The following is a 6,237-nucleotide window of genomic DNA, read 5'->3' as shown; positions in this document are numbered from 1 at the left end:
TGGTTATCCTGTAGTGTCCTTTCAGAGATGTGTCAGGTACTGTAGTCTGTTAAAACCTCTACCCTGAGACAACACAGTCCTGGTTACTGTACCAAACAGACAAACCCATGGTTATCCTGTAGTCATCCTTTCAGAGATGCCAGGTACTGTAGTCTGTTAAAACCTCTACCCCTGAGTCAACACAGTCCTGGTTACTGTACCAAACAGACAAACCCATGGTTATCCTGTAGTGTCCTTTCAGAGATGCCAGGTACTGTAGTCTGTTAAAACCTCTACCCCCTGAGACAACACAGTCCTGGTTACTGTACCAAACAGACAAACCCATGGTTATCCTGTAGTGTCCTTTCCAGAGTGTCAACACAGTCCCTGAGACACTGTACCAAACAGACAAACCCATGGTTATCCTGTAGTGTCCTTTCAGAGATGTCAGGTACTGTAGTCTGTTAAACCTCTACCCTGAGTCAACACAGTCCTGGTTACTGTACCAAACAGACAAACCCATGGTTATCCTGTAGTGTCCTTTCAGAGATGTCAGGTACTGTAGTCTGTTAAAACCTCTACCCCTGAGACAACACAGTCCTGGTTACTGTACCAAACAGACAAACCCATGGTTATCCTGTAGTGTCCTTTCAGAGATGTCAGGTACTGTAGTCTGTTAAAACCTCTACCCCTGAGACAACACAGTCCTGGTTACTGTACCAAACAGACAAACCCATGGTTATCCTGTAGTGTCCTTTCAGAGATGTCAGGTACTGTAGTCTGTTAAAACCTCTACCCCTGAGACAACACAGTCCTGGTTACTGTACCAAACAGACAAACCCATGGTTATCCTGTAGTGTCCTTTCAGAGATGTCAGGTACTGTAGTCTGTTAAAACCTCTACCCCTGAGACAACACAGTCCTGGTTACTGTACCAAACAGACAAACCCATGGTTATCCTGTAGTGTCCTTTCAGAGATGTCAGGTACTGTAGTCTGTTAAAACCTCTACCCCTGAGACAAACAACCTGTACAGTGCCAGGTGGTTACTGTACCAAACAGACAAACCCATGGTTATCCTGTAGTGTCCTTTCAGAGATGCCAGGTACTGTAGTCTGTTAAAACCTCTACCCCTGAGTCAACACAGTCCTGGTTACTGTACCAAACAGACAAACCCATGGTTATCCTGTAGTGTCCTTTCAGAGATGTCAGGTACTGTAGTCTGTTAAAACCTCTACCCCTGAGACAACACAGTCCTGGTTACTGTACCAAACAGACAAACCCATGGTTATCCTGTAGTGTCCTTTCAGAGATGTCAGGTACTGTAGTCTGTTAAAACCTCTACCCCTGAGACAACACAGTCCTGGTTACTGTACCAAACAGACAAACCCATGGTTATCCTGTAGTGTCCTTTCAGAGATGTCAGGTACTGTAGTCTGTTAAAACCTCTACCCCTGAGTCAACACAGTCCTGGTTACTGTACCAAACAGACAAACCCATGGTTATCCTGTAGTGTCCTTTCAGAGATGTCAGGTACTGTAGTCTGTTAAAACCTCTACCCCTGAGTCAACAACACAGTCCTGGTTACTGTACCAAACAGACAAACCCATGGTTATCCTGTAGTGTCCTTTCAGAGATGTCAGGTACTGTAGTCTGTTAAAACCTCTACCTGAGTCAACACAGTCCTGGTTACTGTACCAAACAGACAAACCCATGGTTATCCTGTAGTGTCCTTTCAGAGATGTCAGGTACTGTAGTCTGTTAAAACCTCTACCCCTGAGTCAACACAGTCCTGGTTACTGTACCAAACAGACAAACCCATGGTTATCCTGTAGTGTCCTTTCAGAGATGTCAGGTACTGTAGTCTGTTAAAACCTCTACCCTGAGTCAACACAGTCCTGGTTACTGTACCAAACAGACAAACCCATGGTTATCCTGTAGTGTCCTTTCAGAGATGTCAGGTACTGTAGTCTGTTAAAACCTCTACCCCTGAGTCAACACAGTCCTGGTTACTGTACCAAACAGACAAACCCATGGTTATCCTGTAGTGTCCTTTCAGAGATGTCAGGTACTGTAGTCTGTTAAAACCTCTACCCCTGAGTCAACACAGTCCTGGTTACTGTACCAAACAGACAAACCCATGGTTATCCTGTAGTGTCCTTTCAGAGATGTCAGGTACTGTAGTCTGTTAAAACCTCTACCCCTGAGACAACACAGTCCTGGTTACTGTACCAAACAGACAAACCCATGGTTATCCTGTAGTGTCCTTTCAGAGATGTCAGGTACTGTAGTCTGTTAAAACCTCTACCCCTGAGACAACACAGTCCTGGTTACTGTACCAAACAGACAAACCCATGGTTATCCTGTAGTGTCCTTTCAGAGATGTCAGGTACTGTAGTCTGTTAAAACCTCTACCCCTGAGTCAACACAGTCCTGGTTACTGTACCAAACAGACAAACCCATGGTTATCCTGTAGTGTCCTTTCAGAGATGTCAGGTACTGTAGTCTGTTAAAACCTCTACCCTGAGTCAACACAGTCCTGGTTTACTGTACCAAACAGACAAACCCATGGTTATCCTGTAGTGTCCTTTCAGAGATGTCAGGTACTGTAGTCTGTTAAAACCTCTACCCCTGAGTCAACATACAGTCCTGGTTACTGTCCAAACAGACAAACCCATGGTTATCCTGTAGTGTCCTTTCAGAGATGTCAGGTACTGTAGTCTGTTAAAACCTCTACCCCTGAGATAACACAGTCCTGGTTACTGTACCAAACAGACAAACCCATGGTTATCCTGTAGTGTCTTTCAGAGATGTCAGGTACTGTAGTCTGTTAAAACCTCTACCCCTGAGTCAACACAGTCCTGGTTACTGTACCAAACAGACAAACCCATGGTTATCCTGTAGTGTCCTTTCAGAGATGTCAGGTACTGTAGTCTGTTAAAACCTCTACCCTGAGACAACACAGTCCTGGTTACTGTACCAAACAGACAAACCCATGGTTATCCTGTAGTGTCCTTTCAGAGATGTCAGGTACTGTAGTCTGTTAAAACCTCTACCCCTGAGACAACACAGTCCTGGTTACTGTACCAAACAGACAAACCCATATGTTATCCTGTAGTGTCCTTTCAGAGATGTCAGGTACTGTAGTCTGTTAAAACCTCTACCCCTGAGACAACACAGTCCTGGTTACTGTACCAAACAGACAAACCCATGGTTATCCTGTAGTGTCCTTTCAGAGATGTCGTGGTACTGTAGTCTGTTAAAACCTCTACCCTGAGACAACACAGTCCTGGTTACTGTACCAAACAGACAAACCCATGGTTATCCTGTAGTGTCCTTTCAGATAAGTTACTGTAGTCTGTTAAACCTCTACTCCTGGGACAACACAGTCCTGGTTACTGTACCAAACAGACAAACCCATGGTTATCCTGTAGTGTCCTTTCAGAGATGTCAGGTACTGTAGTCTGTTAAAACCTCTACCTGAGACAACACAGTCCTGGTTACTGTACCAAACAGACAAACCCATGGTTATCCTGTCCTTCAGAGATGTCAGGTACTTAGTCTGTTAAAACCTCTACCCCTGAGACAACACAGTCCTGGTTACTGTACCAAACAGACAAACCCATGGTTATCCTGTAGTGTCCTTTCAGAGATGTCAGGTACTGTAGTCTGTTAAAACCTCCTACCCCTGAGACAACACAGTAGTGTTAAAACCTCTACCCCTGAGACAACACAGTCCTGGTTACTGTACCAAACAGTGTAGACTGAGCGCTGGCCAACTAGACACGTTCACATCAATATTGTGATGCGATACAGTCACGCCTTCATAAAACATCATACGTTGTAAACAACATCAGCAGTAACACCAGTTGATGAGATCGTCAATAATAATCATGTGAAGTAAATGAGGCTACCGGTACTCATAAGGGACATACAGTGCATTTGGAAAGTATTCCGACCCCTTGATTTTTCTCTCTTCACATTCTGTTACATTAAAGCCTTATTGTAAAATTGATTAAAGAAACAAAAAAAATACTCACTAATCTACACACACAACCCCATAATGACAAAGCATAAACAGTTTTTTTTTTTAATGTTTGCAAATGCCTTAAAAATTAATAAACTGAAATGTCTTATTTACATAGGTATTTAGACCCTTTGCTATGAGACTCGAAATTGAGCTCAGATTAATCCTGTTTCCATTGATCATCCTTGACATGTTTCTACAACTTGATTGGAGTCCACCTGTGGTACATTATATTGATTGGACATGATTTGGAAAGGAACACACCTGTCTATATAAAAGGTTCCACAGTTAACAGTGCATGTCAGAGCAAAAACCAAGACACACGGTCATGGTAATTGTCCATAGAGCTCAGAGACAGGATTGTGTCAAGGCACAGATCTGGGGATGGGTACCATGAGAAACCAGATTCTCTGGTCTGATGAAACCAAGATTGAACTCTTTGGCCTGAATGTCAAGCGTCACATCTGGAGGAAACCTGGCACCATCCCTACGGTGAAGCATGGAGGTGGCAGCATCATGCAGTGGGGATGTTTTTCAGCGTCAGGGACTGGGAGACTAGTCAGGATCGAGGGAAAGATAAACGGAGCAAAGTACAGAGAGATCCTTGATGAAAACCTGCTCCAAAGCACTCAGGACCTCAAACTGGGGTGAAGGTTCACCTTCCAACAGGACAACGACCCTAAGCACACAGCCAAGACAACGCAGGAGTGGCTTCGGGACAAATATTTGAATGTCCTTTAGTGGCCCAGCCAGAGCCTAGACTTGAACTCGATTGAACATCTCTGGAGAAACCTGAAAATATCTGTGCAGCGACGCTTCCCATCCAACCTGACAGAACTTGAGAGGATCTGCAGAGAAGAATGGGAGAAACTCCCCAAATACAGGTGGGCCAATCTTGGAGCGTCATGCCCAAGAAGAGTATTATATTATTATTATATTATATATTATATTATATAGAAGAGTCAAGGCTGTAATCACTGACAAAAAGTGCTTCAACAAAGTACTGTGTAAAGGGTCTGAATACTTACGGAAATTATATTTTGAATTTTTAATACATTTGAAAAAATAAATCTAAAAACGTATTGCTTTGTCATTTTGGGGTATTGTGATGTCATTATGGGGTATTGTGATGTCATTATGGGGCATTGTGATGTCATTATGGGGTATTGTGTGTAGATTGATGAGGGAGAGAAAAAAAAAAGTGAATCCATATTAGAATAAGGCTGTAACGTAACAAAATGTGGAAAAAGTCAAAGGGTCTGAATACTTTCTGAATGCTCCGTACGTATACTATCAGAATACTAGCTGGATACAGTCACAGTTGACGAGTTATTATACAGGATGCCAAGCTGATGAAGTGAAACACAACAATACTCCATCTTCTAGTAGCCTACAGACAACCAAGAAGGAAGGAGTCTCTGTTCACGTGATGACATCACTGGGGCGGAGCTTCCTGCCATCCAGGATCTGAAAACCAGGCGGTGTCAGAGGAAGGTCACCCAAGTCGTAGACTGTTCTCTCTGCTACCACACGGCAAACGGTACCAATGTCTGGAAGCAACAGGACTCTGAACAGCTTCTATCCCCAAACCATAAGACTGCTAAACAAGACTCACACACACACTGGACTCTACCCACATGCTCACACACAGACAGCTCACACCCCAACACACACACACACGCATACTGACCCCACACTTTCACCACATATGCTGCTCCCACCATCTATTATCTATCCTGTTTTGCCTAGTCATTTTACCCCTATCTAAATGTTCATATATACCTCATACCTCTGCACATCAACTCAGTACTGGTACTTCCTGTATACAGCCATGTTATTACTTGGTACTTCCTGTATACAGCCATGTTATTACCTGATACTTCCTGTATATAGCCATGTTATTACCTGGTACTTTCTGTATATAGCCATGTTATTACCTGGTACTTTCTGTATATAGCCATGTTATGACCTGGTACTTCCTGTATATAGCCATGTTATTACCTGGTACTTTCTGTATATAGCCATGTTATTACCTGGTACTTTCTGTATATAGCCATGTTATGACCTGGTACTTCCTGTATATAGCCATGTTATGACCTGGTACTTCCTGTATATAGCCATGTTATGACCTGGTACTTCCTGTATATAGCCATGTTATTACCTGGTACTTCCTGTATACAGCCATGTTATTACCTGGTACTTCCTGTATACAGCCATGTTATTACCTGGTACT

At 43.2% G+C, this 6,237-nt stretch overlaps 1 long non-coding RNA gene across 15 annotated transcripts; it reads right to left on the bottom strand.

Annotated features, from left to right (window-relative positions):
- Positions 1-463: 463 nt before the first annotated feature.
- LOC127917993 (uncharacterized) lies at positions 464-3,656 on the bottom strand. 15 transcript variants are annotated; one of them, XR_008098257.1, is made up of 6 exons: positions 3,550-3,656; positions 2,928-3,027; positions 2,280-2,500; positions 1,647-1,852; positions 1,103-1,538; positions 464-983 (listed from the first exon to the last, which is right to left on the bottom strand). It is a non-coding gene; the product is annotated as an uncharacterized LOC127917993 (long non-coding RNA). The 15 variants fall into 15 exon arrangements; XR_008098266.1 differs by having other exon boundaries at positions 472-876; XR_008098259.1 differs by having other exon boundaries at positions 472-983; positions 1,210-1,538.
- Positions 3,657-6,237: the final 2,581 nt, after the last annotated feature.

The sequence above is a fragment of the Oncorhynchus keta genome, unplaced genomic scaffold (genome assembly GCF_023373465.1).
Source record: "Oncorhynchus keta strain PuntledgeMale-10-30-2019 unplaced genomic scaffold, Oket_V2 Un_contig_12581_pilon_pilon, whole genome shotgun sequence".
Lineage (NCBI taxonomy): Eukaryota > Metazoa > Chordata > Actinopteri > Salmoniformes > Salmonidae > Oncorhynchus > Oncorhynchus keta.
The sequence above is the reverse complement of the archived record's forward strand: the minus strand, read 5'-3'. Positions and strand labels throughout refer to the sequence as shown.